Consider the following 9,431-nt stretch of genomic DNA (forward strand, 5'->3'; position numbering starts at 1 on the left):
GGAGCCCTTCCCAGCCCCGGGTGAGCTCCCGGCGGTGTAGCCCTCAGGGAGACCGGGGTCTGTCCTTCGCAAAACCCCACGCTGTAAGCGTGCCTCCTCTGCGGCAAGCGGCCATCCCTGAGCCAGCCACCCCCCGCACCAGGCTCCTGGGCCCATGGCTGGTCTGTACGCCAACGACAGTGAGTGTGCATGCCAAAGGAAGAAACGCTGGTTAAATACAAATCCAATTTGCGAAATAATGTTTGTGAAATAAAACTAGAGGAATGACACCACTGTGAAAAGTATGGAATCGGTTGATAATTAGTGATACCAATGAGTATCTTGGACGAGGTTTGAAACTTGTCGGAACGCTGCAAAGTTCATTAGCACTAGAAGAAAGAGACTTGAAACATTTCCTAAAGCTAACTTGGGATGAAAACAAGCCAAACCTGCCTGGTAGCTTTTCTTCGGGCATGCCAGAATTGCTCTCAAAACACTTGACTGTAAATAAACAAGCTAACAGGAGTTACTAGAAGGACTCCACGGCTCCCACTTCCACACGAGAGGCTTTGTCAACAAAGCACAGAAAGACGTGAAGCTCCACAACTTTTCAAAAACCCTCCCTTCATTTTGAAGCAGCTGCCTATGAAATAAACAAGACTTTAGGCATGACAAGATAATTTTGAAGTAGCATTTATGTATTCAACATTTGTTCAGTGGAAGGTAGACAAAAAACCTTCAAGTTTACAAACACTGGTACCGATGAGTCGCCTCATGAACATGAATAACCTCAGATGCTTGTTTTCATGGACTTGAAGCAGCAGCAGAACAGAATCTTTAGTTAAGTATTCAGTGAGAGGCAGAGTAATAGAAAAAAGTGAATTAAAAGATCTTTTACATACAACAAGTAGCACATTGAGTTATAGGCTCTGGTGATACTTTGAGGAACAGGAGTAGTTTTTAAGCCCAAAAGTTCTAGTGAATAATTTTGGTGTTAAGAGCTGATAATTTTCGTACTGAATTTAAGGCTATTTCTGGCTCGTTGGCACCCATTCATCTTTGAGGCATGATCTGTTATTTTTCATTCAGCATCTGGAGTAAGTTTCTAACACGATGTGTACACAGTCCAGGTTGTGGGTTCTTTTGCAACAGAAACTTTGTAATATTTTTGTGTTTTTGTGAAAGAAATACTCAGTTATCATTCAGGGTTTCTTTTTCAGACGTTGTCTAAACTAGGGAACACATTCTGCAAAGATTTACAGATATTTGGCTTTAGCTGAAGACAGTAGTCCTATTCCAGAGGTTAAAGTTAATGCTTGGGTGTTCACAATGTATTGGCTCAAGACAATTGGAGCCAAAATTTGGACCAGATGCCTTAGACAAGGTTGGGCATGCTTTATCTTATTTTCTGCTATATTTATTGGTAATAAAGACTGGGAACACCCAAATTATCTCTGAACTAGAGATCCTCAAAACATTAACACTAACGTAGCAGGACTGACTTTGGTATATCTGGTCTTCCTTCTTACCTCCAAAATTTTCATTAAACCCCCATCTGAGATCTGGATTTGAAATCTAAAAATCAAGGGCTGAGTAGCTGCACTGCTTTGTAAGAGCAGTACACCTTTTGAACGATAATACCAATACGACGTTGCTTAGGTACTCCTGCCAAAATCTAAGTAACTGAATTTTTCAACCTGAACAAGATCAACTCTACTTAGACTGGTGGCTGAACAAGTAGCTGCTTGTTTAGCTGTAACCAACTCCCATAAATTTATTCATTCAAATACGCCTTTAACTGCAATATTGCTTTATTTAATTTATTGCTTACTTTTTGTTTTCTAAACTGCAGCATAGACTGATACTGGAATTTTTAGTGGAGAAACAAGGGGTGCTGCAGGAATCATACAGCCCTGGCTAATATCCGTGGGAGTGTACAACCGTGGGACCATGATTAATGGTAACACACAGGCTGGTATGAAGAGGGGGCAGGTCTGCGGAGCTCTAAAGGACCCTTCAGCTTCCTTCATAGATCCCATACCTCCTTGTGTTAAGTAGCACTTGCGCTGATTTAGAGAGACACGCTGGACTATTGCACCGGCTTATCCACAGACCTTGCATCTTGGCTTAAAGCCACAGATGCTGCTGCCGTTGGGAGTTTACGTGAGCAAGAAAAGCAAAAGAGAGTACTGTTCTCAACACCTGGCGTGAGAAAGGTGGTTCTAGTCATTAAATCAGTAACAACTGTTGCATGAATAATGTAGGCTTTGACTCCTCTTTCAGCTCTGAGACTTTTGTTAAATGTGGTTTCGTACATCTCTTTCAGTGTTGTCGATTACATGAAACCAGTGTATTTTCCTGCAGTTGCTTGGTACACATTAAATGTTACAGGTAGATTAGAAAATGATGAAGAAAGGAACCTAAAGTTAGACTTCTTTCTACATTTAGAAACTGAAGGAAGTAGCCATGTTTTTTAAAGTAATGAGTTTACAGCAGTTACTGCCATTGGCCCAAAAACTATATTTAAAGTCCTCTTTTCTAAATGTTGCCCTTTGTTTTTACTAGGTCCTGCAATAAAAAAAAATCACAGTGCTTTTAATGTGGGCAAAAGTTTGAAAAAAAAAGTTTTAACTGTCCATCTAGATGTTTACAATATTGTGAATTTAGAATTCACATACTTAAATGCCATCTTGAATGAATAAGAAGAGTATTATGCATATTTAATACATGCAATACATACATTTCATAAACAATTTTTACTTACAAACACAGTCCTCATGCAAACTTATAATTGGTAATATTGATAAGCTTGATAATTAGAAACATGGCAAGTAACAGCTGCTTGAGACAAATAGACCTGAAAGGTTTTCCCTACAAATACATACTTGAAATAAGAAAAATCTGAGAAGTTTAAATCTAAAAAAAATTGTTAGAATTATAAGCTGCCCAATATTTAGAAGAGGAGTTCCTTCTTACCTTTTACCTAGATCTATAGGATGCAAAACACGATCAGCGCAGAGTCTAGAAATAAAAATAAATACGATTTAATAGGAGACAGGAATGTGAGATGAGTAAAGGCAGCATGACAAACTGAAGATAATAGCACGTTGCTGTACATAGCGTGCTAATCACCCTTTTATATTCATTGTTTTCCTAGGAATATATTAGACTTTAGATTTGCCATAATATAGCATAAAATTTCCAAATTTTCACGAAGATTTTAGAAGTAGACTTCCTGTTCTGTTTTGCTTTTCTGCCTCTTTTTTTGATATGTCTGAGATAGTACTCTCCATATCTCTTCACTGCTTAAAACATTATTTATGTTTGTGAGGGCTCTGTTTTCGTTATGCTATTCTTTGTTCTTAGTGGTACAACATTAATAGGAAATGCTGACCTGACCATGGAATAATCCATTTCACCTCCTTCAGTAGTCTTTTTTAAAGGATAAGAAATCTTGTTTGTAGTAGAGGCAAGAAGAAAGATAAAGGGAGCTGGCCATTGGTTTTTAAAAGCTGAACAGATGACATTATTAAAATTCTGTTTGGAGACAAGTATTGTTTGTCTTATAGCTAATACGACAATGAAAGAAGAAAAACCCCTTTGATTTTTACTTTCTTTTACTTAGTTATTACAGGAGAAAACACCATACTTGGACATAAACTTTTATGCTCTACTTTCCTCGTTACACTCCACAAGAATTTTTATATATACATATATTTACTTAATGGAATATTCCTGCTTTTTTCAGTTGCCTTTATAGTTTTTGTGCTTGATAGAATGCATTATGAATAATATAGCTTGAAACTTAAATAATAATATAAGCATTTTTTTATTCTTCTTTGTTAAACTTGTATTTTCAATAACCAAAAACTGATTGAAGACAAAATACTATTAAATGCATGAGATTAAAAATCTGGGAACATTCTTAACATTGTTCTAAGTATAGCTACTTGCAAGGTCCTTGAATAATATTCACATCTATAGAAATGACAAAATAGTACGACTGTAAAATTTTATGCTGATAGCATCAATAGATAGTCTACAGAAAACAGAAGGAAAAGCATAATACTGCAGGTAAATACCTGTCTCAAATAGAGCCCCCAAAATTAGTAGCCACCTGTGAAAATGCCAACCAAATTGCAAACAATCATTTCCATACCACAGAAGTTGCTATACAGATGAATTCATAACATTTTTGAGGCAGTCAAAAATGTTAGTGATTAATACTATAGAAAAACCATTCATAGCAGGATTTGGATTGTGGACTATATAGCGACAAATATGAAGAGTGAAGTAAATATCCAACTGCCTCACTGAAAAGAATAGCACACAGAATGATGCTTTAAATACTAAATTTATTAAATATGTGTGGATAGGCTTTAGTTTCGTGTTGATTCAGTTTTCTCAAGAACAGTGACACCAATTAAATGTATTCATAATATTCTGAAATGTTTTGACCTTTTCAGAGCATCCAAAGTATTACTTTAAGCTTTCAAGACTGATTTGGTATTTCACTGGGCATGCCAAATTTATTTTAAAAAAAAGTAATTTTTACTTCAAGTTAAGCATTTTGTATCCTTCACATGCTGTGCAAAACTGAACTTACACCAGATAGAAGTATCATCTTCCTTCCCCATCTGTAACTTCAGAACAAGGACTGTTTTTCATAAAGCTTGTGAACACATTTGAGCACTACTGGAAGCAACTGTTAGAAGGTGTGGTATAGAGAAATCACAAATCTATATCAATTTATTATCCCAGTTTAGCAAACTTCTGCAAGTGCCTGACTCTAAACATACTAGTCCTATTGGTTTATGATAAAATGCTTTGCTGAATCAGTTCTATTCCCCATCTTGATCACTGATGGTCTGTGAACCTTAACAAAGGATTTTCTTATGCTTTATTTTAGCATGTCCCTAACAAGTATGACAAATGTTCCCAAACTGACAATGATATTGTGAGATTTTTTCATTATTTGAAAACTTAACACTTGATGAGTGTTGTTCTATTTATTTCAGTTCCTTTGATTAGATGAAATCAAGTCTATTTCGTTTTCTCTTTGAGATTCTGGGATACTTTCAGAGATGGAAGTCCATCCCTTCTGTTCTCGCATTTCCCCAGTTGGACGCGCTTTATGATGGCATTATATGTCCAGAGACTGCCTTATATTGCAGGATAGCTTTCTGATGCATCAAAATTATCTTTTTCTAGTGGTGGAAACATTTATTACACATGATCTACTTTTTTACTATGTGCTTACTCTGTATTTATCTACTTAGCAAGTAATGGGCCTCAAGTTGTGCCAGGAGAGGTTTAGATTGGACATGAGGAAAAATTTCTTTACTGACAGAGTGGTTAAACATTGGAACAGGCTGCCCAGGGAAGTGGTTGAGTCACCATCCCTGGAAGTATTTAAAAGACGTGTAGATGAGGTGCTTAGCAACATGGTTTAGTGGAAATGGTGGTGTTGGGTTGACGGTTGGACTCGATGATCTTAGAGGTCTTTTCCAACCTTAATGATTCTATGATTCTATGATTCTGTGATAATTCAGTGAACTAGGAAAGGATCAATATATTGAAAGTAGTGGGTGTTCAGGCTTCCAATACCTCCAGTATATTTGATCTGGGGAGTTTATTTTGGATGATATAGAATTTGGCCCAGTGCTTCACAGCTCTATTACACTTGTAGTTTGAAACTATCTGAAAGGAAGATATAGCCTACAAACCTTTCTGTGGGTCCCTCTGGGAACACCAACCTCTTAATTAATTTAATTCATTCCAATGGCATTAACATACCGGTGCCCATGTTATTATCACTAGTATAAAAAATTGCATATGAAAGCCCTTTTAGTGTTATTATTTGTACCATTTCCAAGTGACACAAGGGCTTGTGCTGTCTGATCTACCTTCTCTGTCCAAGTTTGAACAACACGCACTGCAGGGAAGACGTAGGGAAGAACAGTAGACTTAATCCAGCACCTGCAGTAGCAATACTAGGAAGACACCATGAACAAAGTAGCCTCCAGTCCTTTGGCATGTCCTTTTCTCTGAGGAAGCAGTGGACGACCTTGCTGCTCCAGCTGCTTTGTCCATGGTTGACTGGAAGTTCATGGGGATGGGAGGTGACCTCAGGCTTGTGGAACTGCATGATCATAACATATGGGATAATCAACAATGGGTGTGAAATTTTCAGATGTGGAGGGGCACCTTTTGAAGGTGTCTCTGAGCTGGCTCCATTCCTTTACCGTTAGTGCACAATATTTTTGGAATCCATACTTGTGTTCAAAAGAGCACCCGCTGCCTTGTAGAGTCTTGCAACCCCAACTCCTACTAATCAGTGGCTAACCAGCTTTGCGTAGACAAGTCCACTGTGGGCAAAACAGTGATTAAAGTCTTCAAGGCCATCCATGAAACACTCTTTGTTTGAATAATGGTTCCAAGTTCCATTAGTGAACTTATTCTGTCCTTTGGTCCTTTTGAGTTCCCCAAAAGTGAGAGAGTGTTGAGGGGATCCACATTACCACCCAGTGCCCAGTCCAAGACACATCCCCCTAGAGTGTTCAGTTTTTTGAGAAGTTCTTTGAGAAGACCACCTGCTTTAAATTTAATAAATTATTGCTCACTGATCCTCTCGTATTTGGTAGCAGTCCTGAGGTTAGCAACCTCCTGGCACTGTCACTGAGTTAGCCTATTGTTTTTGTGATACCTTTGCCACTTTCAGATGAACAAGTAATGTTGTTAGTGGATTTCTGGGAGCTGGAAGGCATTTTACACAGCAGGAAAGTTAAAGAGATTGAACTAGACTGTAAAAATAAGGTAATAAAAAAATAAAGGGTTCAGCAATGGGGAAGAGTAACAGGAAGTAAGGCAGGTAAAGATGGGAAAGGACTATGCACAAGGAATGTGGATGATTGAGGAAGGATCAGCAGAGTTTCAGGAAAGAGCTGAGAGCTGGCAGCTGAGGCAAATGCACCCATGGCATTTGGCTCTCCAGAGCATCAGATGCATTGAGGGTGTTTGAGAGCTCTGCCCTGCGTGAGGGTCTCCTATTGGCACTTGTTAGGTACATGCTGCTGGACTTTGTGATGGTGTGGTCCTCATGTGGGTTCAGATCCCTCAAGCTTTTGAGTGTATCTGGAGAGAAACTGGAAGGTTAGGCTCCTCCAGGAGGAATCCAGCTCATGTACACCAAAACTGCTTTGAGAAATGAATACCAACATATGGTGGAGAACAACCACGGGACTGGCGTCAAAGCTGCATCATTGTTCTGTATCACCTTGCTAGGTAGAGCATAGTCTATGTTGACAAATAATACCTATGTAAGGGAACAGGATTGGCTGGCTTTTAGATTTAGATAACTTTTAAATGATTCAGAATCATTAAGTTACATACATTTTTAGCCTGTGAAAACACGTCCTTCCACGTCTGCCTCAACACAAGTGGGTGTGACTTGTCATACATGACTCAAATCAGCAGTTTGACCTGTTTAGGCAGACTGTGCAGAAGTGATGGAACTACACACATATATATTTTTCTACATAGATCAAACTATGGTTTAAGATTTTCAGCAAAAGAGTTATATCACATTTACCTCTAGGGTATTTAGCAGAATTGGAAAATTCTGGTAAATACTGCTCAAGATTTAAGACGACTAACTTTTTACCATGTTTAAAATAATTTGTAAGAGATACTGGGGGAGGGGGGATGAACCAAAGCTAAATCTAGATATGGAATAAAGTCTTAATAAAAAACATTGTTCTCCAGGTTATTAGTGACTAGGCCTGGATTCTTACGGGTTTGCCAAGCTCACATTGATTTTAGTTGGAAATGGGTGCCCAAATAGCTGTGAAGACATAAGCTGTAGTTCTTTAAAAGGAAAATACTTGAAAATGCAGTCCAGAGGAAGGGCAGATGGGAGCTATGAAATTGTTGAGCTGGGGCTTTATATGAAAGAAGACTGGTGGCTTCAGGTGTAAAAAAAAAAAAAAAAAATCTAGGGCAAAAAAGAGGATTGCAAAGAAAAGAAGGGCAGGCAGAATGCCTGGGAAACACCGGTGGAGAGAGAGCGACTGGAACATGGGAAGAACCCTCAGGCAGAACAAGCGGTAGAAAAAGCTTTGTTCAATGACACCAGCAAGAAGTAACACATTGGTGGGAAGGTAGAAGTGACAATATAATGAGTGGATGCACAAGTGCAAAGTGGATGCTCCAGCACACCTCAACACCAATTTTCAGACAAATGCGAAGAGAGGAAATCCCTTTTTTTTGTCTTCTTGTCAGCAAGATCAAATGAACTGAGCTTGGAAAGAGATTTTTGGCTGCTGACATGACAGTTTAACCAAGAAAATTAAATCGAGTGATTCACCTCCAAATGATTTAATGGCTTGGAAATCACTGGGAATGCAGAAGACCAATGTTTACTGGTCTTTACTCATCTTTACAGAATTCAGCAGAACAAGGATTTAAAGTGGGTTTACTATTTTTAACTGACTACTCCAACCATCAGACTACTAGCTCTTGTAAGGGATGTCTGTGTTACAAGAATTTTGTCCATATTCTGTTCTGACTTTAGGACTTTTGCAATAAAAAATTAGTTGAAACCAGTATGTTTTGATTTTAGCACAACAGCACTTCCCAAAAAGCAAAAAAAAAGTTTGTAAAATTCTTAAACATTTCTTCCTGATAGAGAAACCACACCAACAGGCTATCAAGCCCAACTATTTGTTGAATTTCTGTTTCACTGTAAAGGCTCAAAAAGTAGACCAGTCTATAACCCATTGGAAGATGAAGAGCAACAGGGAAATATGTGACTCACATTTCAGAAATAATCTCCTTAATAGGATGGCAGACTATGCTTTCCTTGAGCAGTGGCTTAAGTACCAAAATGCTGTGTCTATGTGAACAGCTTTTACTAAGACTTTTCAAGTAGTTGCTCATCACATCTTTATCTGCATCTGAACTAAAACAGCACTGAACTACACCATGGCTATTCGCAGGCGGAACTCTGCCAGTGTAATCAATGGGTGGTAGTGTTTCAACTGTCAGGTCTCCAATAAGGGCATGACTTCGTATCTCCTCCTACTCCCTTTTTCCAACATTTTTTCAGTTGCTCTAAGCTGTAGTGACTCCAGTTCTCTGCCTTTTCCATGTGAAGGAGGGCAGGATGCTTTTGTAACAAAACAGACTTACATAAATTCTGGGATGAACCCTTTGTGGCTGTACGATGCTGCAATGCCACGCAAGTCAATGAAGGTGTGGTGATACAATCATAGAATCATGGAATCATAGAATCATTAAGGTTGGAAAAGACCTCTAAGATCATCGAGTCCAACTGTCAACCCACCACCACCATGCCCACTAAACCATGGCCCTAAGAGCTTCATCTACACGTCTTTTAAATACTTCCAGGGATGGTGATTCAACCACTTCCCTGGCCAGCCTGTTCCAATGTT

The sequence above is a fragment of the Pygoscelis adeliae genome, unplaced genomic scaffold (genome assembly GCF_000699105.1).
Source record: "Pygoscelis adeliae isolate BGI_AS28 unplaced genomic scaffold, ASM69910v1 Scaffold113, whole genome shotgun sequence".
NCBI classification, from domain to species: domain Eukaryota; kingdom Metazoa; phylum Chordata; class Aves; order Sphenisciformes; family Spheniscidae; genus Pygoscelis; species Pygoscelis adeliae.